This window comes from Oryctolagus cuniculus, chromosome 3, assembly GCF_964237555.1.
Source record: "Oryctolagus cuniculus chromosome 3, mOryCun1.1, whole genome shotgun sequence".
Classification (NCBI taxonomy): Eukaryota; Metazoa; Chordata; class Mammalia; order Lagomorpha; family Leporidae; genus Oryctolagus; species Oryctolagus cuniculus.
In genome coordinates, this window is record NC_091434.1 from 120,429,458 (window position 1) to 120,454,989 (window position 25,532).

The following is a 25,532-nucleotide window of genomic DNA, read 5'->3' on the forward strand; positions in this document are numbered from 1 at the left end:
AAGCAAAACTCCAGAATCTTAGACTATGCCCTGCGTAGGCCCACTGCAGTCTCAGTGTCATCTCTCGCCTTCACAGGCACCCAACAGTTGGAACATTCTGTAAATCCTTCCCACGCTCGTGTCTGTTTCGGTGCTAATTTCTGTCCAGTAGTGCCTGGTTTTGAGGCTACAGAAACGCAGCCATTCAGGAACTCTTCTCTGGCCGTCCTCCCGCAATGGCCGGTACAGTTGTGTGGTCTCGTTTTCACCGACGCTCAGTCTAGTGTTTCACAAATGATTCCCCTTGCACGGCTGGACCGGAGCACGCTGCGTCCCGCGCTGGCGCAGGCGCATCCCCATGCTTCCTTGCAGGTGTCTGGGAGTTTCTCTAGGCCTGCTCAGGAGCCTTCTGCACATTGGTGTCCTGATCTCCTAGTGTCCCCAGTGAAATTTTAATCCCACTGGTGGATAGTGCATTGCTCATGTAATGCAGCCCTTTGGAAAGTCACGAACCATTAACAGCCAAGACTTTCTACCACTCGGGGAAAAAAAATCATTGCTCCATGTGTGACTAGGATGTCAACTTCTAGGTGTGGCATAGCAGGTAAAGCCGCCACATGTGATACCAGCATCCAGTATGGGCACCAGTTTGAGTCCTGGCTGCTCCACTTCCAATCCAGCTCCCTGGATTATACAACCAATATAAACCATATAAGGCACTCAACTTGTTGGCGATCAGAAATGTAAATTAAAACCACAATAAGGTACAATTTCATACCCATTAGCCTCTCAAAACTTAAAAGGTCTGACTATGCCAGTCCCAAGTATTGGCTAGGACACAGAGTTATGGAAACATTCACACACCACTATTGGGAGCCTAAATTGGTAAAATACCTTTGGGGACTTGCGTGGCATGCCTAGGCAAATAAATAAACCAAAATAAACTTCCCTTTTAGTTCCATTTTCTGTGAACTTTTTTTTTTAAGATTTATTTTTATTGGGGCCGGCACTATGATGCAGCGGGTTAAAAGCCCTGGCTTGAAGCGCCGGCATCCCATATGGGCGCTGGTTCTAGTCCCGGCTGCTCCTCTTCCAATCCAGCTTTCTGCTGTGGCCTGGGAAAGCAGTAAAAGATGGCCTAAGTCCTTGGGCTTCTGCACCCACATGGGAGACCCAGAAGAAGCTCCTGGCTCCTGGCTTTGGATTGGCACAGCTCCGGCCGTGGCGGCCATCTGGGGAGCGGATGGAAAACCTCTCTCTCTGTCTCTACCTCTCTCTGTAACACTGTCTTTCAAATAAATAAAATAATTCTTTAAAAAAAAAAGCAGACAAAATGAAAATTCCTAGAAATGCATAATCTTCCAAAACTAACTCAAGAAGAAATAGACAAGCTGAATGGACCTACAATTGGTAAGGAGACTGCATGAGTAACCAAAATCTGCCAACAAAGAAAACCTAGGACCAGAAGGCTTCTACTACCTGGTAGTGAATAACACCGAACATTTAAACAATTAATACTAGTTCTTCTCAAACTTTTTCATACTGCCTAACTTACTCTATAAGACTAGAATTACCCTGATAACAAAACCAGACCAAGAAACTACAACAAAAAGAAAACTACAGATGCATGTCCCTTATGAATACAGGTTTAAAACCATTCAACATAACACCAGCAAACAGAATTCAACAGCCTATCACAAGGATTATATATCATAACCAAAAAGGGTTTATTGCTGGAATGTAAGGATGGTTCAACATATGAAAATGAATCATTATATCACATTAATTAAGAAAAATATATGGATATCTCAATTGATGCAGAAAAAGTACTGACAACTTTCAACACCTTTTCATGGTTAAAAAATTCAATAAATTAGGGGTGGAGGGGAATGTCCTTAACATTTAAAGACTTATCTGAAAAGTTAACAGTTGACATCATGTCAAACGGTGAGAGACTGAAAACTTTTGCCCTAAGATTGGGCACAGGATGTCCGTGTTCTCTTATTCTAATCATCATATTAAAGTAAGCTCCAGTGAGATTGAAAGGCAATAAAAACAAATCAAAGACATCTGAACCCAAGCAGAAGACGTAGGGGCTGTAGTGTGGCACGGCAGCTACGTGGGACGCCCACATCCCTATTAGAGTGCCGGGTTCAGCTCTCAGGTATCCAGCTTCTGACCTGGCTTCCTGCTAGCGCATATGCTGGGAAGCAGCAGGCAATGACTCAAGTCCATGGGAGACCCGGATTACGTTCTGGCACAGCCTGGCCCAGACCTGGCTGTTGTTGGCAATGGAGAATGAACCATCACATGGAAGATCTCTCTGTGTCTTTTTCTCTGTCTCTATTCCTGTGCCTCTGCTTTTCAAATAAAATGCAGATAAATAAAATATTTTTAAGAAGACATAAAACTATCTTCATTTGCAGACGACATGATTTTATAAATGGAAAACCATAGAGAAACCCCAATGAAATAGTTAGAGCTAACAAATAAATTTAACAAAGCTGCAGAATATAAATCAACATGCAAAAAATCAGTTTTGTTTCTACATATTTGCAATGAGCAACCTAAAAGGGATGTTTCTTTATTTTTTAATTTTTTTAACTTTTATTTAATGAATATAAATTTCCAAAGTACAGCTTATGGATTACAATGGCTTCCCCCCCCATAACTTCCCTCCCACCCACAACCCTCCCCTTTCCCGCTCCCTCTCCCCTTCCATTCACATCAAGATTCATTTTCAATTCTCTTTATATACAGAAGATCAGTTTAGCATATATTAAGTAAAGGTTTCAACAGTTTGCACCCATATAGAAACACAGAGTGAAAAATACTGTTTGAGTACTAGTTATAGCATTAAATCACAATGTACAGCACATTAAGGACAGAGATCCTACATGTGGAGTAAGTGCATAGTGACTCCAGTTGTTGACTTAACAAATTGGCACTCTTGTTTATGGCATCAGTAATCACCCTAGGTTGTTGTCATGAGTTGCCAAGGCTATGGAAGTCTTTCGAGTTCACCAACTCTGATCATATTTAGACAAGGTCGTAGTCAAAGTGGAAGTTCTCTCCTCCCTTCAGAGAAAGGTACCACCTTCTTTGATGACCTGTTCTTTCCACTGGGATCTCACTCGCGGAGATCTTTCATTTAGGTTTTGTGTTTTTTTTTTTTTTTTTTTTTTTTGCCAGAGTGTCTTGGCTTTCCATGCCTGAAATACTCTCATGGGCTTTTCAGCTGGATCCTCATGCCTTAAGGGCTGATTCTGAGGCCAGAGTGCTGTTTAGGGCATCTGCCATTCTATGAGTCTGCTGTGTATCTCGCTTCCCATGTTGGATCATTCTCTCTAAAAGGGATGTTTTTAAAAAATCCATCAAAAATAATGAAATACTTAGCAAAAAACAAAATTAACCAGGGCAGCAATAGATTTGTGTATCGAAGACTATAAAATATTGCTTAAAGAAAATCAAAGCAAATGGAAGACTTAATACATTTAAGATGAGAACAAGATCATGGCAATCTGCCCACTGAGGCATTCTTATAAAAATTTGAATAGCACTTTACACAAATAGAAAAGTGAACCCTTAAATGCACGTGATGTCTCAAGGGACCCTAAGAAGCCCAAATTGGAGAAACAAAAAGAACAAAATTATAGGATCCATTTTTCCTGCTCTCAAAGGTTACTATAAAGCCACAGTAATCAAAACAATATAGTACTCTCATAAGGATGGAGATGAGATGAAGACCAATGGAATACAATAAGAACCCAGAAATTAACCCTCACAGTTATCAATTGTTTTTTGACAAAGGCACCAAGATGTTCAATGAAGGAAAAATAGTAGTTTTAACAAATGTTGTTGGGAAACCGGATTTCCAAGTGCAATAGAATGAAGTTGGACTCTATACATGTACAAGAATTAATTCAAAGATGTCAATATAAAAGGTAAAACTATAAAACTCTTAGCAAAAAACATCCTCCACTGCTTTCCCAGGCCATTAGCAGTAAGCTAGATCAGAAGTGGAGCAGCCAGGGCATGAACCAGCGCCCATATGGAAAGCTGGCATTACAAGTGGTGGCTTTACCTGCTATGCCACAGCACTGGTCCCCACACTAGGCTCTTTGGTTGCAACACGAAGATCCTGGCAGAAATTAGGGGACTTAAAAGCTTTCAAGTGGTGGTGTCAGAAGCCAGGGTTGAGGAAGTGACATGCAGGGGGGCTGGGAGGGGTGCGGTGCTGAAGTGTTGCAGGTGATGGGGACAGCATCTGGGCCCAGAAGCAGAGAGACCTGGGAGAAGCTCCAGGCTTCTGGCTTTGGATCGGGGCAGCTCTGGCTATTATGATCATTTGGGGAGTAAACCAGCAGACAGACGACCTCTCCCTGTCTCTCCCTCTCTCTCTCTGTAACTGCCTCTCAAGCAAGTAAATAAATAAATAAAATTACTCTACTAAAAAGTACATTATTAATAGACATTTGTTTTTTAGAACAGAGTTAATTTAGAAAAGAGTTCCCATACACCTACTCGCAGACTCCCCTGTTATCAAGATCCCAATTCCATATGGTGCATTTTTACACCAGCGAACCAATACCTGAGGATTCGCTGAAGTCCACGCTTTGTTCAGATTTCCTCAGGGTCCCTTATCCCAGACCATATTTAGTCAGCGTGGCTCGAGAGTTTTGGTTCTAGCTCGCACAAAAGTCTAATTTCAGCTTTTGAGAAGTTTGCTCATTTGACAGCGAACACTCAATGACATCAGCAGCCCCCAATTGGAGTCCTCCACACTCCACGGCTTCCCTCGCAGGGTTTCCTTGTGACAAACACCTTGAACTTCTCTTCTAGCCACCCCTGTCTCCCAGTACTCTGACTGGTGGGAGGAAGACACCTTCTTCTGAGAACGCACAATGTCACATCTGACGCACGCCCACCCCCGAAAGGAGACACTGGCAGGCACAAGACTTTCATGGAGGCTGCGCGGCTCCCAGAAGTAAAACACGTGCTGGGCTCTCTCAGATAACTGCAGCAGGGTCAGGACTCCAACTGCTCCACCTGCCCCCTCCAGGGACCGGCCCTCTGCTTGGGCCATCTCCCTCTGCCAGCACCCACACCCTCTGCCTGCAAGGACCTAGCTGCTTTGCCTGCACCATCAGGGCACCCCTTGTTTCTCCCACATTCTGCTCCCTGCCTCCTCCCCCATGAGTTACCCTGTGCACCTTGCTAATCAGCAGGTGATGCCGTATCATTAAAAGTATGAAGTAGGGGCTGGCGCTGTGGGCGCAGCGGATTAACACCCTGGCCTGAAGCGCCAGCATCCCATATGGGTGCCGGTTTGAGACCTGGCTGCTCCACTTCCCACCTAGCTCTCTGCTACAACCTGGGAATGCAGTAGAAGACGACCCAAGTCCTTGAGCCCCTGCATCTGCGTGGGAGACCTGGAGGAAGCTCCCGGCTCCTGACTTTGGATCCGCTCAGCTCCAGCCATTGTGGTCATTTGGTGAGTGAACCAGAGGATGGAAGATATCTCTGTCTCTCTCTCTGTGGTTTGGCCTCTCAAATAAATAACTAAATCCTTTTTTAAAAAATGAAATACCCGGGCAATCAGTTAATGGGCAGGTGTTCACGAATAAGAGAGATGTTCTGTGGTCACACAATTACTTCATAATGTACTTTCAGGGGCCAGTGCTGTGGCATAGCAGGTGAAGCTGCCGCCTGTAGTGCTGGCATCCCATATGGACGCCGGTTCAAGTCCCAGCTGCTCCATTTCCAATCCAGCTCTCTGCTATGGCCTGGGAAAGCAGTAGATTACCCAAGTCCTTGAGCCCCTGCACCTGCGTGGGAAGGAAGAAGTTCCTGGCTCCTGTCTTCGTCTCCCTCTCTCTCTGTCTCTCCTTCTCTCTGTGTAACTCTAACTTTCAAATAAATAAAAAATATCTTCAAAATGTACTTTCATAAAAAATGTGCCGTGTCATGCTTTAGCAGCAAGTGCAACATGATTTTTTTTTAGTTTTTATTTAATGAATGCATTTTTTCATAGATACAACTTTAGGAATATAGTGGTTCTTTCCCCCATACTCCCTCCAACTCCCATCCCACCTCCATCTCCCTCTCCCATCTCCTTCTTCATTATTGTTCATTTTTAGTTTGACTTTATATACAGAGGACCAACTCCATGCTAAGCATAGACTTCAACAATTTGACCCCATGCCCACACTCAACATATAGAGTACAGTTTAGGGAGAGAATTTGCAGTGGATTCTCATATTACAATTCAGTAGGGACAGAGGTCCTACATGGGGAGCAAGTGCAGAGTGACTTCTGTTATTCCTTTAACAATTAACACTCTTATTCATGACATCAATGATCATCTGAGGTTCTTGCCATGGGCTGCCAAGGCTATGGCAGCCTTCTGTGACCATAGACTCCATCGGTATTTGGACACAGCCATAAGCAAAGTGGATCTTCTCTCTTCCCTTCAGAGAACAGTGTCTCCTTTTTTGATGACCTTTTCATTCCTCTGAGGTCTCACAGAGATCCTCCATGTAGGAAATTTTTTTGTCACAGAGTCTTGGCTTTCCATGCCTGAGATGCTCTCACAGCCTTTCGGCCAGACCAGGAAGCCTTCAGGGCAACATGATTTTTAACACACTGTTTTCTTATGTCAGGGGAGTGTAAAGTGCCGAGGAGGGGAACAGCTGTCCCTCTACGTTTAGGCTGCTGTAGAATTCAGATGATGGCTGTGATTTTTTTCACTGCACAGAGCCACCCTGCTAGAGAACATTCTAGATCTTGGACTTGTGTAAAAATTCACAGAAGGCAGCATCTTTATCAAACTGCAAGTTTTGGCAAATCAAAACAGTACTCTATGGTATAATGCAATTAGGTCTCACATTGCTTTAATGATACTGTTCCTAATTTCCATCCCAGAGCTCTGCAATACAATAAAATAATGACTCCAACAATCATTTTTGCCACAAAAATTATTTAAAAGCCCCAAAGCCTGCCATGACTGTTCATGGTAGATTAGAGCTTAGCCAGTTGTTTAAAAGAAACAAGGCTTCTAAAAGGAGACAGCATCTCTCTGTTAGTGTGCAGACTGCTCATGTTAAACACAACGGGACAATCTTGGGCATCTAAAGACAGCTCTGCTTCATCTGGAGGTTGTCTCAAACCTGCAACGTTGCTTATGCAGGTTGAACCAATACAGGCTGAAGTAACTTTCCAAACGTTAATAAGTCCTCACATCACAGCAGAGCTGTCACTGCTCACTGCTCTCTGCATCCCACATGTGTCCTAGCTGACCTCTTAGGAAGATCTGCACATCTCAAAAATACATGCAGTCTATCTACAACCTCTTTTGTTTTGAAAGATTTTTATTTATTTTAAATACAGAGATAGAGAGATAGAGATAGAGAATCTTCTATCTGCTAGCCCACTCCCCAAATGGCCACATTGACCCAGGGCTGGACCAGGCCGAAACCAGGAGCCAGGAATTCCATCCAGTCCTCCCACTTGGGTTTCAGGAACTCAAATATTTGAGGCATCATGCACTGCCTCCCAGGTGCATCAGCAGGAAGTAGGCTCAGAAACGGAGAAGCTGGGATTCAAACCAGCACTCCGATGTGGGATCCTGGCATCGCAGGACTGGGCCACAACACTGGCCCCATCTCCAGCTTATTTTTAAATAATTGTCTAGTATATAGTTACATCTTTTAAACTACAAATACAAATAAATATACAGTCAGCTCTTTATATCCCTGGGTTCCACATTTCAGGATTCAACCAAGGATCAAAAATAGATGGAGAACAAATGGCATCTGTATTGAACACGTACAGATTTTCGTCATTATTCCCTAAACAGCACATGGTAACAGCTATTTACATATCATTTATATTGCATTAGGTATTATCAGTCATCTAGAGATGACTTAAATATCTGGGAGGGGCAGTGACATAAGGATGGCGCAGGGACATGAGGTTTGAAGACGGCAGGGGCTGGGTGGGAGATCTAGAGGCAGAGGTGAAGACCCCTCTGGAGTAAAAGAAGCCAGGAGTCACCCCCCTCCCCATTCCTTTACAGTGCTCAGAGCCCAGTGGAAGTGTTCCTTTCTTTCTGTTAACAAACAAGTAAACCACACAGACTGTCAGCAAGCGACAGAGCGCTGTGTCCTCCACCAAGAGGGAGGATTTAGGAAGCCTGTGGACCAAGCCTGAAAGTTTGCCCTGAAGCGAGAGCTAAAAGAGAACACACAACACAACACAAGCTGAGGGGTCTCCGGCCGATCATCTAGGACACGAGGAGCTGGACAAAACAGAGTCGAACCCGGTGCAGTGGCTGCAGTTCAACGAGAAAGCACTGGAAGATATGCACGCCAATCTGGACAAGCCCTCTGATCATCCTCCCGGACTCCCCGGAAAAGAGAATGCAGCTACCTACAAAGACTGAAGGATGCCAGAGCTAGAATATGAAGACAACTGGGCTCAGCATGGCCCGCGGTGCTGCTGTGCAGGGCACCTAGCAGATGCCAGAGATGCCGCATGCTCCTTCCGACATCCAGATCCAAGATACGCCCCTTGCTGGTGCCCAGCAACCCCACCCTCGAGAAAACTTCAGCCTACGGCCCTCCAACTCGGGCAGTTTCTCTTTGGAACTAGAGTTATACTATGTATATAGAGAGGGAGAGACACAGAGAGAGATCTTCTATCTGCTGGTTCACTCCCCAGATGGCCACAACGGCCAGATGAAAGCCAGGAGCCCAGAACACCATCTAGGTTTCCAATGTGGGTGGCAGGGGCCCAAGCACTTGGGGCCATCCTCTGCTGTTTCCCAGGTTCTTGGGCAGGGAGCTGGGTTGGAAGTGGAGTAGCCGGGACTCTGCCGGCGTCACAGGTGGCAACTTAAGCCATTGCACTGGACAGTTTCTGTACTTGGACACGATGTGCTACATATGCCCCCATTGGCAGAACACCTCCTGGCCCTCCCCCAGGCCCACCTCCTCCTCTGGTTCCTACAGACATAAAGTGGGTGTTGCCCGGGATCTTCCCCACCCCCCATAGGCCAGGCAGAGACACCCTTGCTCAGCGGGGTCCTGACAACAGTGTTTGCAGCACAAGTGAGGATGTCAGCTGTCCTGAGGACACAGACCAAGACAAGCATAATGACAGCACTGGTGACAGCGACACTGAGAGATCAGACAGCCGCAGCGACAGGGCTGAGTCTGTGTACAATCAAAAACACCCCAGGTCTGAGTGTATGATTTGCTGATACATCTGGAAAGTCAAGGCAGAAAAAGAAGACCCAAGGAGCCGACCCCTCTTTAAGCCACGATGCTTCGAGTGGCAGCCAGGGAAGCCTTGAGGGGCAGACGGGAAGTAGAGGAATTTCCAGAGAATGATGGTGAAGAAGATTCTGTAGCCGAGGAGCAATAGCCAAAACAGCACAGAAAGCTTCCCACTTGGATGACACACCACATCTTCCCAGCGGCAGCTCCACCTCCATCCTCCTCCCCGCCACCTGCTCCACCCTACTGGCTTCCTGGACCACCTGCAGGGGCTCCTCCATTCCTGAGGATAAAGACTCCCAGAGTCTTTATCCCAACCTATACCTCCAGGACCACCACCAGGCTGGCTCCCCCCTCCACACTGACCTCCCCCAGGCCCATCTTCCCACCTCACCCAGGCAGGATGTGCCCACTTTGGTGCCTCTACTTGGATCTGCCCCACCTGGGCTTCTCCCACCAGCTCCCTTGTTGAACCCTGGGGGTCTTCAGCGTCCCACCCAATTTGATTCGGCGACCCAGGGTGGGTGATGCCAGCGTAGCCATTGTGCCAAGCCACAGATCACTCATCCCAAGGCAGGAAGTCCTCGAGTTGCGCCCACTGTGAGAAGGGTATGTGGGGGAGAATAAAGGGGCTACTGCTGCTCCCCCAAAAAGTCAGAGGGTGACTCTGCTGTGCCTCTTGCAAAAGCAGCCCCCAAATCTGGTTCTGGTGCTCCTGTGTCAGTGCAAACTGAGGATGATGTTTACAAAGCTTTCAGGAAAGAGGTGGAAGGGCTACTGGGACAGCTTCTGATGCCAGAGCAGGCTTGTGTTCACAAAAGCGGCCCGTGGAGAGACAGGCTCTTGCCTAACTGGGGTGCACGGCTGCTCCCATTGGGGGTGCTTTCTAATTCCATGCGGGGAATAGCCTCAAGGCTAGCTGGGCTCAGAGTTACTGCATGTGGCAGAGGGGACTTTGTTCAGAATCGACTGGCTCCTGAAGCAGAGCTGCTAACACCCACTCCCTGTCACAGCAACACTTCATCCCTTTTCTTCCCCTCTCCAGCTCTTGGGGAAATCTGTGATCAGGGGAATCTTAGCTACCAATGTGTCTGACTCTCTTCTTGTGTGTGGTGGGCACTGGAGTAGAAAGTCCCGAAAAAAAAATCAGCTTTTTTATCTTGTCTTTCATGTTGGAGTTCTTTTCAATATTTTCCTGTAAATATTTTGTAACGGTCTCCTTGTGGTCAAATAGATTACAATGTCATTTCCTAACACAAAGCAGGATATGTGGGAAGAAAATGTATACTTCTTTGATTAAAATTATTTCTCGGGCCAGCGCCGCAGCTCACTAGGCTAATCCTCCGCCTTGCGGTGCCGGCACACTGGGTTCTAGTCCCGGTCGGGGCACAGGATTCTGTCCCGGTTGCCTCTCTTCCAGGCCAGCTCTCTGCTGTGGCCAGGGAGTGCAGTGGAGGATGACCCAAGTGCTTGGGCCCTGCACCCCATGGGAGACTAGGATAAGTACCTGGCTCCTGCCATCGGATCAGCGTGGTGCACTGGCTGCAGCGCACTGGCCGCGGCGGCCATTGGAGGGTGAATCAACGGCAAAGGAAGACCTTTCTCTCTGTCTCTCTCTCTCACTGTCCAGTCTGTCTGTCAAAAAAAATAAATAAATAAAATAAAATAAAATAATTTCTCACTGACCTAAACTTGGAGTGCTTATGGAAAAATAAAAAAAGAAATAAATGCTAAAACACACAAAAAAATTCATGGGTAGGGGGTGTGGGCAGCTATTTGGCCTATGGTTTGGATGCTCATTAAGATGCCTGTACCCTATACCAGAGCATCTGAGGTTGATACCCACATCTGGCTCCTGATCCAGCCTCCTGCTAATGCAGACCCTGTCGGGCAGTGGTGATGACTCCAGTGATTGGATTCCTGCCACCCACGTGGGAGACCTGGAGAGTTCCTAGCCCTCAGCCTTAGCCGACAGCGCTCTGTCCCAGCCATTGCAGGTATCTGGGGGGAGTAAACCATCTAATTGCAGCTTGCTGTCTCCTTCTCTGCCTCTCAACTAAATACATTTAAAGATATTTTTTAAAAGATATAGAAATCACCAAACATGTGAAAATACGGTCACTACCACGGTCACCAAGGAAATGAAAAAATGAAAACCACAGCAAAACTCAAATGGACACAAAGCTCTGCACAGGTTCTACGTATGAGCTACGGCATTTTACAGAAGGGGTTTGAGCAACCCTGGATTTGGGAATCTGCAGAGGGTGCTGTCCCCTGTCCGCTGTGGATAGAGGGATGACCACTGCAGATGGGAAGGACTGTGGGGGCCTTAGGTTTTGCACTACTCTTGAAGGAGCCACTTCCCTCTTACACAAATGCTGCCGGGAGTCCCCTCGTGCCCCCTCCTTCTGAAGCTGTCAGTCCTGAGCAGCAGCATTTAGTAACTGGACATCCTGTTGGTCACGAGCGCCCCGTAACAGCTGGGGCTGGTTATTCAATCAATTTGTTCACAATGGTTACAGTTTCTCAGATCAGAACAGTTGTTCATGGGTCCTGAGGATGGTGGATTCTATATCTGCCTCGAATCCGGAACGTGGGGATGAAATCCCAGCCACAGTCAACTGCACAACGGCCTTCTGCCCTTGATTCTGCAGGAACAGGTGACTCCACTACGATTTCCCTGGGAGTTAATCTTCTGCCTGACACAGCCAGGCTTGGGGTCACATTCGGATATTTGGATATTATTGTCCTGCCATCACTGCTTCCCATGGCGGTTAAATAAACAAGAACTGAAATGCAAACTGTCACATGCTGTCAGGGGAATGGATACCTGCCCCCCCACCCCTGCACCACCACCCAGGGAACTGCGTTTCCATCGCCAGCTGGGGCGCCTGGAAGGCACCTTGACTTTCATCTGCCCCAAGCTGAAACCTGGCTACAACCCACACTTGCTCAGCCCACAGGGGTCCAGATCGCAACACCTGACGACTACCTTCTGTCACTTGCTCAGAACCCAACTCGTGGAGCTATCCTTGGCTCTGCTGTGTCCTCATAGGCCCTGTCCATTTCTCTGTCTTTATTGTCCTGAATCCAACTATGCTCATCCCTCCACCACTGACCCCTTCTGCAGCTCCCATCTGTGGAGTGACACACAGCTCTGTCTGAGCCTTTGTCCTCCTCCACACGATAGCCAGCGAGGTCTTTGGTAAGATCACCACTCCTCTGCCCAAGATCTGCAAGGGCTCCCAGCTAACGGGGTGAAAGCCCAAGTCCTCACCATGGCCTCCTAAGCCTGCTGCCATTCCGGCCACCTTTCCATTCCTGCCCCTGCTCCACTTCAGCTCCAACAGGTTCCTGACCAACTGGAGTTGACCAATGTTGGCAGAAGCCACTGGAGACCACTACAGTGGATGTTAAGAGCACCATTGTGGCTTCAGGTCTTGACATTCAAGGAGCTCAAGTTCTGTAACCTTGCTGGAAATGCACAGACCTTCCAGAAATTGCATTTTGCTTTGCTTTTGCTGCCATCCCTTTTCCTATCAACTCTGAGCCCGTCTGTTCAAATGCACATATCTTTTAAGACAGATAAAGCAGACTTGCTCAAGGCTATTTCTCTCTCCTCGTCAAAATGGATCCCATAAAATTCCTGGGCTTGAACACCGGTGACACAGAATAACCTGGGGTGGGGTTAGCAGGCTGACATTGGAAGGCAGAGAACTGAAAAAACAAAGTCGAAAGTACCTTATTGTTTCTTAACCATCAAGAAAATGCTATCTAAATCTTTCAGATTAGGATTCAACAAACTTTTTTAATAGAAAGCTTTTATTTAATAAATATAAATGTCATAAGTACAACTTTTGGATTATAGCATTTCTTCCACCTATATCCACCCTCCTACCCCCAAACCATTCCACCTCCTACTCCCTCTCCCATCCCATTCTTCATTAAGGTTCATTTTTAATTATCTCTAGATACAGAAGATTAACTCTATACTAAGTAAAGATTTCAACAGTTTGCACCCACAGACACATAAAATATGAAGTACTGTTTGAAGACTAGTTTTACTGTTAATTCTCATAGTAGAACACATTAAGGACAGACATCCTAGATAAGGAGCAAGTGCACAGTGACTCCTGTTGTTGATTTAACAATTGACACTCTTATTTATGACGTCAGTAATCTCCTGAGGCTGTTGTCATGAGCTGCCAGGGCTATGGAAGCCTCTTGAGTCCACAAACTCCGAAATTATTTAGACAAAGCCATAATCAAAGTGGAAGCTCACTCCTCACTTCAGAGAAAGGTACCTTCTTCTTTGATGGCCCATTCTTTCCACTGGGATCTCACTACAGAGATCTTTCATTTCATTCATTTTTGCCACAGTGTCTTGGCTTTCCATGCCTGAAATGCTCTCACGGGCTTTTTAGCCAGATCCGAATGCCTTAAGGGCTGATCCTGAGGCCAGAGTGCTGTTTATGGCATTTGTCATTCTATGAGTCTGCTGTTGTCCTGCTTCCCATGTTGGATCATTCTCTCCTTTTTAATTCTTGTTTTTTTTTTTTCTTTTTAATCCTATCAATTATTTTTAGCAGACACTTGGTCTTATTTAGGTGATCTCTTTGACACTTAATCCTATCTTTATGATCAGTTATGAACTTAAACTGATCACTTTAACTAGTAAGATGGCATTGCTACCTGCCCACTTAATGGGATTTGGAGTCCCATGGCAGATTTTTAGCTTTACCCTTAGGGGTAAGTCCAAGGGAACGTGTGCTGAACCGTACATTGCCTCCCTCTCTTATTCACACTCTTATTTTTTTTTTAAATTTATTTGACAGATAGAGTTATAGACAGAGAGAGAGACAGAGAGAAAGGCCTTCCTTCCATTGGTTCACCCCCCCCCCCCAAATGGCCGCCACAACCAGCACTGCACCGATATGAAGCTGGGAGCCAGATGCTTCTTCCCAATCTCCCATGTGGGTGCAGAATCCTAAGCACTTGGGCCATCCTCCACTGCCCTCCCAGACCACAGCAGAAAGCTGGACTGGAAGAAGAGCAACTGGGACTAGAACCCAGTGTCCATATGGGATGCCGCTCTGCAGGCGGAGGATTAACCAAGGTAAGCCATGGTGCCCCCCGCCACTCTTATTTTTAACAGGGATCATTTTTTGATTGGATTTAAACACTTAAATAAAGTTAAAACATCTGAGTTAAGTAAAAAGTTCAACCAATGGTATTAAATAGAAAATAAAATACCAAAAATAATAAAATAGCTTTTCCTCAACAGTCAGGACAAGGGTTGATCAAGTCATTGATCAGGTTTCCTTTTAGGTACTCAGTTAGTTGTCACAGATCAGGTAGAACATATAACATTTGTCCCTTTGGGACTGGCTTATTTCACTCAGCATGTTGTCAACAAACATTTTTATTTACTCCTCTGTTTTGTGAATTATGCTTTTTCCTTAATTTTGTATAGAGAAATTCTACAGGTCATGGATGACACAGAAGCTGAGTTTTCTGGCTTCAAGTTGCATAGTTTCCAACATAAGTATATACTTCTACTCTCTGCTCTATTATTTTACCCACTTTTTTTTTTTCTTTCTGAAGACTTGTCTAAAATTAATTTGAGGAGACAGTGCTGTGGTGCCATGTGTTAAACCACTGTCTGTGACACTGGCATGGGGTTTTTTGGAGTGCTGGTTCAAGTCCCAGCTATTCTCTTCCAATCCAGCTCCCTGCTAATGCACCTGGGAAGACAGCAGAGGATAGCCCAAGTCCTTGGGCCCCTGCTAAACATATGGGAGACCAGGAAGAAGTTCCTGGCTCCTGGCTCTCAGCCCTGATTTTGCCTAGCCCTAGCTGTTACGGCCACTTGGGCAGTGAACTAGCAAACAGAAGAGCTCTCTGTTTCCTTTCTCTCTCTGTCATTCTGCCTTTCAAATAAATCTTAAAAAAAAGTAAAAAAAATTAACTTGAAAATACTGTCCACCCTAGAATCTGCTTGAGCTGCACAAATATGAATTTGAATGTTTTAGAAGATTTATTTATTTTATTTGAAAGACACAGTTACAGAGAGAGAAAGGAGAGACACAGAGAGAGATCTTCCATCTGCTGGTTCTCTTCCAAAATGGTCACAATGGCTGGGACTGCATCAGGCCAAACCCAGGAGCCAGGAGCTTCTTCTGGGTCTCCTGCATGGGTGGCAGGGGCCAAACACTTGGGCCATCCTCTGCTGCTTTCTCAGGCCATTAATAGGGAGCTGGATCGGAAGTGGGGCAGTCAGGATTTGAACCAGTGCCTATGCAGGATGCCAGCATTGCAGATGGCAGCTTAATCCACCATGCCACAGCTCTGTCCCCAGGAATTTGATTTCTACGGCAGAAATGCCCCTGACACTGCTAAGCTATAGGGCTCTGCAAGGATGCAGTTTCAGCATTCATCCATTTTATTTATTTTTACAATTTATTCTACTAGGAAACTGACTTATTTGTGGAGCTGCCAAAGTCTGGGTGTTGCTGATCTTATCACTGTGGTGTCACTTCGCATATTCATGTGCTATTGCTTTTCCTCTGAATTAACATTTAGATCTAGAGGCTCAGTCAGACACAGGTTCAAATTATTTGGGGCAGGAACACTTGATGAGGGTGCTGTTTCACCAGAAGATCATAACTGTCTGGATGTCATTTTGGTGACATTAGCAGACAATATTATAGATTGGTTCCATTAATTCATTAGGGATTGTAAACTTGGTATTCATTTCTTGAGAAATTGATGCAAAATGATTTTTGCATCATACAGTAGTTTCTTTTTATCTGAAGGTTTGTGTTCCGTGATTTTGGTTACCTTCTGTCAGAACCCAAAAATATTAAATGGAAAAAATACATAAAAGAGGGGCTGGCATCATGGTACAGTGGGCTAGGTGCTGCCTGTGATGCCAGCATCCCATATGGGCACCGGTTTGAGTCCTGGCTGCTCCACTTCCGATCCAGATCCCTGCTATTGTGCCTGGGAAAGCAGAAGAAGATGGTCCAAGTACTTGGGCCCCTGCACCCACATGGGAGACCCGGAAGAAGCTCTTGGCTTCTAACTACAGCCTGGCCCAGCCTCAGCTGTTGCAGCCATTTGGGGAGAGACCCGTGGATATAAGATCTGTGTGTGTGTGTGTGTGTGTGTGTGTGTGTCTTCCTCTCTGTAACTCTGCTTTTCAAATAAATAAATAAATCTTTAAAAAGCCACCAAAATATTAAATGGGAAAATTCCAGAACAATTCACAAGTTCTAATTTGTATATCAATCTGTTTGCCATGTATCCTGGTTCTGTGCTCAAGTAATTTTTATTTTTCATAATAATGGCCCCAAAGCACAAGAACAGCAATGTTGGTAATTTGAATACACTGAAGAGCATCAATATAGTGCTTCCTTTAAGTGAGAATGTGAACATTCTCGATAAATATGGAAAGAGAGAAAGTTGCATGCTGCGACTGCTAGCATCTACGGTAAGAATGAATCATGGCATATTATCCCCCATTTTAGACACCTACCGTGAATCTTGGAATATTCATGGTCCTAATTCCTAGTTTTATTGCATGATGATGAGAAAATATACTTGATGTGATTTCAATCTTTCAAAAAACGAGACTTGCTTTGCGACTTGCTCTATGATCTGTGCTGAGAATATTCTACATTCTGTTGGAGGAGAATGTGTATTCTCTGGCTATTCCGTGGAATGTTCTGTTAGTAGTGTGTGGGTCCAGGGATCAACAAGTAAGAAGTTACAGTTAGGAGGAAGAGGCTTTGGTGTTCTGTCTGTTGGGTGACTACAGTTAAGCACAATGTGCTGTACGTGACAAAACAGCCAGAAGAGAGGATTTTGAATGTTTCACTGATAAATGTTTGAAGTGATGGATATGCTAACTACCCTGGTTTGATCCTTACACATTGCATACATGTGTAAAGAAATCACAATGAGAGGTCAGCATTGTGGCATAGTGGGTTAAGCTGTCGCCTGCACCACCAGCATCCCATACGGACGCTGGTTCGTATCCTGGTTGCTTCATTTCCAATCTAGCTCTCTACTAATGTGTCTGAGAAAGAAGGGGATGATAGCCCAAGTAATTAGACCCTTGTCACGCATGTAGGAGACCAGGATGGAATTTCTGGCTCCTGGCTTCAGCCTGGCTCAGCCCTGGCTGTTGTGGCCATTTGGAGAGTGAATCAGTGGATGGAAGACTTCTCTCTCTTTCTCTGTCTCTCCCTCTCTCTGTAGCTCTGCCTTTCAAATAAATCAATAAATCAATCTTTCACACACACAAAAAAACCATCACATTGTACCTCATAAATTATTGACAGTAATGTGTCAGCAAAAACCAAACAAAACAGACACAGAAAATACACCTTGATTCCCAAGGTGGACCCAAATCCTACGATCCTACACTGCACCCACCCCAATTCCCCCAGAGGTGAGTCTGGCCCCAGGGTGGGGAGTGTTTGGGGGCTCTGCAGGCTAAAGACTCCTCCTCCATGGCCATTTTCTGGCAAAGATGATCCCTTGGCTTCTCAAGCCCTTGGGGTTTTACAAAGTCCTGTTTCAGCAAAAAGTTCTTGTGTGTCCCTGTACAAATATTTCCAAGTCATTACTGCGCAGGTATCCTAGTGAAATTCTTTTTAATTAAGCCCATCAATTTCACCAAAGCCTGCTTCCCAAAGGACTGCTCCGAAGTCATCAGCTGATGGATACACGGCTGTGCTGAGGTTTGAGTATCTAGGCGAGGCTGTCCAATGTGATCTTTCTCCTCAATGTTTTTGCAATTTAGTATTGTTCTAGCAACTGCTGTCACATACTGTCCAAAGCAAGGCAGACCGCTGGCTCAGTCAGACATCAGAAAAGATTATCCCAATGCTGACATGAGCGCCACTCAAGTCTCAGAGGCAGGCTGGGCCATCAGCCTTCTCACTGACCCCGCGAGTCTGTCTAGACAAGTTTCCAGAATGTTCTCATGCACCTGCCCACAGGCAACTTGGCCCAGTGCTGCTGGGAACCCAATGTAGCACGCACGTGCCCATCAACCAGGGCTTGCTGAGTATGCCTGCCTTGGCCAGGATGCTGCTTGGAAGAGCAGCAGAGAATACTGCAGCAATGATGAGAGACGGCTCTGCTACCCAAGGAGGAAGAGAGAAACTGGCACCCAGTTTCTCTGGCTCATTACCAGAGGTGGTAATGAGCCAGGAATTTCCACGCCTACCATTTCACTTGGTACAAAATCCCTGTGGAGTGGAAATCACAGTGGTAGTGTCTCACAGCATGACCTGGACCCCCGGCTACATGGCCCTTGACTCCCTAGCCCGCCATCCACCACAGAGAGCTGGTGAGTGAGACAGAACAGCGCATGTCCCATGAGCAAGGCTCCCATCACCAGTGCTGTCTGTGCTGTGAGGATGCTGTGGAGCTCAGAGGAGGGTTCCTGGCTTGTTGCTCTCTGATGTCTTCGGACTAAGTCAGAGCACAGAAGTATCTATCATCCAATGCAACCCTTAAAGCTCACACTTGTTCATTCATGAAAACATGATGCACAGGGCAACTACAGGGCTAGCAGAACTAAAGAGCTAAACCAACCATGTTGAAAAAAATAAAAAACTAATGCAGGGGGCAGACTGACAGCTGCTTCAGGCTGTCCATCCAATCAGAGGAGGCTGATCTTGTAGCAAGTGGTGGACTTTCCTCCCTGCCACTTTAAAGTACACACAAAAGAACCACAAGTGCCCACTTTCAGGAATAAGGAGGAACCAAAAAGGATGGATTTCAATCAGAGTGTTAGAACGGGAAGAGCTCCCGAGTTCATCTATTTGAAAAACGAGCTCAAGCACTCATTTTAAAATCTGGAAACAATTTAAGCTCCGTAAAATCCAAGAAGACCAGGTACTGTGTGTGCCTCATCCACTACCGAATCCCAAGTACCCGGAACAGAACCCAACATTTAGTAAATGCTCAATAAGTATAAACTCAATGAAAGAAAACTGGGCATACAGAACAGGAAGTGGGAAAGAAAGTATTCCTGTAGTCCTGACAGAGACTGAGCAAGAGCCAAGATTTTGCCACATTTGCTACGGATACCCCAAAATATTACAGGTAGGCTGAAGCCCCGCCCCTCATGCCAGCACCCCAAGTTTCTCTCAGGAGGTCGATGGCTGTAACAGTCATCCATTGGAGTCAAGGAGGAGTCCCCTGAGATGGTGTCACCCCAGGACATCACAAGCATCTTAGGTTGCAGAAGTACACACTCGACACCTGCACAATGACAAAACCACCTGCGGTGACAGTTCTCACACATAGCCCAGCTGTGGGGCAGGGCACGCCGGTACTTAGAGTGCTCTGTGTATTCTCGTTTATCTATGATATTGCTAGACCTGTATATACACAAAGCTGCAGACACTAGTATCTGTGTCTTGCAGATGCACATATGTCCTATCTGATGGCAAGTATCCTACAGTTTGCTTTTTTTCCTTTTCCTAACCAAACCCTGAAGCATTGATCAGTGAGCAGCTGTCACCTCCTGCACATACTGAGGAGTTTAGTTAAAATAGACAGGGAGCCAACTTCACCTTTATTGGATACTGCCAAACTAACCTTCAAAGTCTGACTAAACATAAAAAAAAAGCATAAAGAATTCCTGGGCTGGCGTTGCTGGGTTGCAGGTTAAGCTGTCGCTTATGACAGTAGCATCTCCTATGGTAGTGCCAGTTCGAGTCCTGGCTGCTCTGCCAATGTGCCAGGGAAGACAGTGGCTGATTGCCCAAGTGCTTGGTACCTGCCACCCATATGGGAGACCCACAGGGAGTTCCAGGCTCCTGGCTTTGGCCTGGCTCAGCCCTGGCCATTGTGGCCATCTGGGGAGTGAACCAGAAGATGGAGGATCTATCTCTGTCTCTCCCTCTCTCTCTCTTTCAAATACATAATTCTTTAAAAAAAGTTTAATGCCTAGCTACAAAAGCAAACAACTCCCCCCAACCCAAACATTTAGCAACAGAAAATTTTCTTTTATATTTTTATTAAAAAATTAAAATATTTTATGGAAAATCCCAAATATAGTTAGTTCAGCTATAATGCAATAAATGCATTCCTAAAATTCATCCAACAAAAACCAAAGGATTAGGGTCCAGGGGGTGGGGAGACAACACTTGAAAATGTGGTGTGTAGGGCAGGCGTTGTGGCAGAGCAGCCGATTAGCCACTTGTAACGCCAGCGTCCTACACAGGAGTGCCAGCTGGAATCCCAGCTGCTGTGCTTCTGATCCAGGTCCCTGCTAATGCATCTGGGAAGGCAGCAGATGGTGGCCCAAGTGCTTGGAGACCTGCCACCCATGTGGGAGACCAGGGTGGAGTTCCAGGCTCCTGGCTTTGGCCTGGCCCAGCTCTGGCTGTTGTGGCCATTTGAGAATTAGCCGATGGAAGATCGATCTTGCTGTCACCCTCTCTCTTTTTCTCTCTCTCCCCCCATCGCCCTCTTTCTCTGTTATTCTGACATTCAAATAAATATTTTTAAAAATGTGGTTTGCAACAATTTTTTCTGAAAAGAAAGGAGTTATTACAAATGGCAGCACATTAAGAGAGTGCAAAGAAAAGCCAGAGAATGGGAAGGGGATGATTTGCAAAACACATATACAGGACCAGTGTACAAAAATATACAAAGAACTCCTCAAACTCAGTAATAAGAAAACTATCCAATTTAAAAATGGGCAAAAGATCTGAACAGATGCCTCCCCAGAGAAGATATTCAGATGACACAGAAGCGTATGAAAAGATGCTCCACATCCCACGATATTAGGGATGAGATACACTACACAATGATTATAACGGTTAAATCCAAAACCCTGACAACACCAAACACTGGCAAGGACGTAGACAACACGAGCTCACGATCGATGCTGGGAGGAGCACAGAACAGCACAGCCACTTTGGAAGACAGATTGTCAGTTTCTTACAAAATCAAACATACGGATACTCGCACCATACGACCCAGCAATCATACTTCTTGGTATGCACCCAAATGAGTTGAAAATATGTCCACACAAAAAACCTGCCCATGAGTGTTTAGAGCAGCTTTATTCATAATTGCCAAAACTTGGAAGCAACCAAAATGCCTTTATCCTGTTGGTAAATGCATAAACAAACTCGGTCCATGCAGAGAATGGGGACTTATTCAGCAACCAGCCGTGAAGCCATGAATAGACGTGCAGGAAGTTTCAATGCATACCAGTCGGCGAGAGAAACCCATGTGAAAAGTACTGTGTGCGTCCAACCACATGACATTATGGGAAAGGCAGAAAGCTATGAAGACTGTAAGAAAAACGGGTGGTTGCCCAAGGGTTGAGGTGAAGGGGTGGAACCCAGATCTAAGGCCAGTGAAATCACTTTGTATGACACTGAAATGGTAGACACGTGACATTATACATTTGTCAAAGCTCAAAGAATATATAACCCTCCTGCAAACTATGGACTTTGGTTAATAATAACGTATGAACACTGGCTCATCAGTTGTAACCAAGGCATGACACTAACAACATGTTAATAACAGGAGAGGAGGCTAGTGCTGTGATGTAGCAGCTTAAGCCTCCATCTGTAGTACCGGCATCCAATAAGGGCGCCAGTTTGAGTCCTGGCTGTTCCACTTCTGATCCAGCTCCCTGCTAATGCTCCTGGGAAAGATGGCCCAGGTGCTTGGGTCCCTGCACCCAGGTGGGAGACCTGGAAGAAGCTCCTGGCACCTGGCTTCAGATCGGCCCAGCTCTGGACATTGAAACCAGTGGATGGAAGACCTCTATCACCATCTCTCCCTCTCTCTCTCTCTGTACATCTGCCTTTCAAATAAATAAATAAATAAATAATAACAGGGGAAACTGGATGCAGGGAGAAGGAATGCATGGGAACTCTGTGCTACCTGTACAGTTTTTTTTTTCCCCATAAACCTAACATTGCTCAAAAACTAAAGTCTATTCCTCTAAAGAATGGTAGCACACTCTTTCACGTGAAAAGTTTAGGAAAGAACACCAGTACTACAATGAAACTTTATTATGAAGAAGATCTGTGATTTGCTATAGAAGTGGGCATAGGAAAGGCTCCAGCTTGGGAAACAGTGGAAGGGAGGTTATCCAAATCAGAGAGGAGTTGTGACCCCAACGTGGTGGCCAGGGCTTATGACACATGCAGGCAACTGAGGTAGCTGGCAGCTGCCCAACGTGTGTGCCTGTGTTCTCCTAGGCAAAACAACTCACAGTGGGGTGCGGTTCTTGCGTGCACCTACTGGAGTTTGTGGATGAAACTGCACCCAGGCCAACATGAAATCTGCATTACACTCAAACTGCTTTTTTTTAAGTTGATAATTTTTTTAAACTTTTATTTAATAAATATAAATTTTGAAAGCACAACTTTTGGTTTATAGCGGCTTTTCCCCCCTTAACCTCCCTCCCACCCACAAACTATCCCATCTCCCACTCCCTCTCCCATCCCATTCTTCATCAAGATTCATTTTCAATTATCTTTATATACAGAAGATCAACTTGGTATATACTAAGTAAAGATTTCAACAGTTTGCACCCACACAGACACAAAGTATAAAGTACTGTTTGAAGACTAGTTTTACCATTAATTTGCATAGTACAACACATTAATGACAGCGCTCCTACATTGGGAGTAGGTGCACAGTGACTCCCATTGTTGATTTAACAATTGACACTCTTGTTTATGGCATCAGTAATCACCCTAGGCTCTTGTCATGAGCTGCCAAGGCTATGGAAGCCCCCTGAGTTCACTGACTCTGATCATATTTAGACAAGGCCATGGTCAAAGTGGAAGTTCTCTCCTCCCTTCAGAGAAAGGTACCTCCTTCTTTGATGGCCCGTTCTTTCCACTGGGATCTCACTACAGAGATCTTTCATTTAGGTGTTGTTGTTGTTGTTGTTGTTGTTGTTGTTGTTTTTTGCCAGAGTGTCTTGGCTTTCCATGCTCTCATGGGCTTTTTAGCCAGATCTGAATGCCTGAAGGGCTGATTCTGATGCCAGAGTGCTGTTTAGGGCATCTGCCATTCTATGAGTCTGCTGTGTATCCTGCTTCCCATGTTACACTCAAATTGTATTAACTAGGGCTGGTGCTGTGGCATAGCGGGTTAAAGTCCCAGCTTGCAGTGCCAGCATCCCATATGGGCGTTGGTTCAAGTCCTGGCTGCTCCTCTTCCAACCCAGCTCTCTGCTAAGGCCTAGGAAAGCAGTGGAAGATGGCCCAAGTCCTTGGGCCCCTGCACCTGCATGGGAGACCCGGAAGAAGCTCCCGGCTCCTGGCTTCAGATCGGCTCAGCTCTGGCCCTTGCAGTCTTTTGGGAATGAACCAGTGGATGGAAGACTCTCTCTCTCTCTCTCTCTCTGGCTCTACCTCTCTCTGTAACTCTTTCAAATAAATAAAATAATTCTTTAAAAAATTGTATTAACTAATCCAGCAATCATGTTGGAACAAATTTCTTTCTGCAAGACAAGCATTACAGAATGGACAATATCCGGAAGCAGAGACTATAGTGTATGTGCTTGTTACTCAGCTTCAACCTTGGAGAACTAGGACTGGAACTGGTGGGTCTGCAAAGGAATTTTTAACCCGGCCAAAGGTTACCTGCCAGAATCTAAAGGGGATCTGAAGTCGTCCAGTGGATGACTCTGCAATCAATGGAGAAAGTTAGGATGTGTTCTCTTTAAGACAGGCAACCAGGATGCTCATCATCCCTGCTACCACTTGCCAGGAAGTCTTAGCCATGCTGTCTAACACAGGAGAAACCAAAAGCATAAGGAAAGGGGCCGGCGCTGTGGCATAGTACACTAAGCCTCTGCCTTGGTGCTGGCATCCCATCTGGGGGTTGGTTTGAGTCCCAGCTGCTCCTCTTCCCATCCAGCTCTCTGCTATGGCCTGGGAAAGCAGTGGAAGACAGCCAGGTCCTTGGGCCCCTGCACCTGCATGAGAGACCCAGAAGAAGCTCCTGGCTTCTGGCTTTGGATTGGCTCAGCTCTGGCCATTGCAGCCATTTGGGGAGTGCACCAGTGGATGAAGAACTCTCTCTTTGTCTCTCCCTCTATCTGTAGCTCTACCTTTCAAATAAATAAAATCTTTTAAAAAAGTAAAAGGATAAGGATGAATGTCATTATTTAGAAACGAGCCAGTCACATATCCAGGAAAAAAAGTACAGAACAGTAGCATCACACAAACTCTGAAGATGCAAGAGTTCAGCAAGGTAGTTGAAATTGTCTTTCTATACCAGTAACAATCATCTGCTAGAAAATACAATGAAATGATAGCACTGACAATGCAGAATGATCTGAACAACAACAAAACCCTTAAAATATCTAGAAGGGCACTTTAAAAAATTTTTTTTTTTATTTTTGACAGGCAGAGTGGACAGTTAGAGACAGAGAGAAAGGTCTTCCTTTTCTGTTGGTTCACCCCTCAGTGGCTGCTGCGGCTGGCACGCTGTGACCGGCGCACCGTGCCAATCTGAAGCCAGGAGCCAGGTGCTTCTCCTGGTCTCCCATGTGGGTGCAGGGCCCAAGTACTTGGGCCATCCTCCACTGCCCTCCCGGGCCACAGCAGAGAGCTGGCCTGGAAGAGGGGCAACTGGGACAGAATCTGGCGCCCCAACCGGGATTTGAACCAGGTGTGCCAGCGCCGCAAGGCAGAGGATTAGCCTAGTGAGCCACGGTGCCAGCTTAGAGGGACACTTAAATTGCAGTTGGGAGGTCTAAATCCTACATTGCAGTGCCTGTTTTTCAAGTTTTGCTTGGCTTCTGATCTGGCTTCCTACTAATATGCATTTTGGGTGGCAGCATGAGATGCCTCAAGTACTTGGGTCCCCGTCACCCAAGTGGGAGACCTGGGTGTAGTTCCACCTGCTCAGCCCTAGTTTCGTAGATAGCTGGGGAGTGAACCAGTAAAGAGATGGATGATCTGTCTCTGTCCCTGTCTTTTTTAAAACTTCTTCCCTTTAAATACATTTTCTAGAGTTTTTAAAGTATTTGTTTTATTCTTTTAAAAATTTCTTTATTTAATTTACTTATTTGAAAGGCAAGGTGTCAGGGATGGGGGGAGAGGGAAGGGATAGAGACAGATTCCCTGCTCAAATGGCTACAGTGGCTGGGGCTGGGCCAGGTCAAAGCCAGGAGCCCAGAGCCAGGAGCTTCTTCCGGGTCTCCCACATGGGTGCAGGGGCCCAAGCACTTGGGCCATCCTCTGCTGCTTTTCCCAGGCACAT

General features: G+C 45.8%; 1 protein-coding gene across 2 annotated transcripts in view; it reads right to left on the reverse strand.

The window, feature by feature from the left end:
- The window catches only part of ARHGEF4 (Rho guanine nucleotide exchange factor 4), a 214,391-nt gene that overhangs the window by 19,004 nt on the left and 169,855 nt on the right, over window positions 1-25,532 (reverse strand). The window lies entirely within an intron of this gene.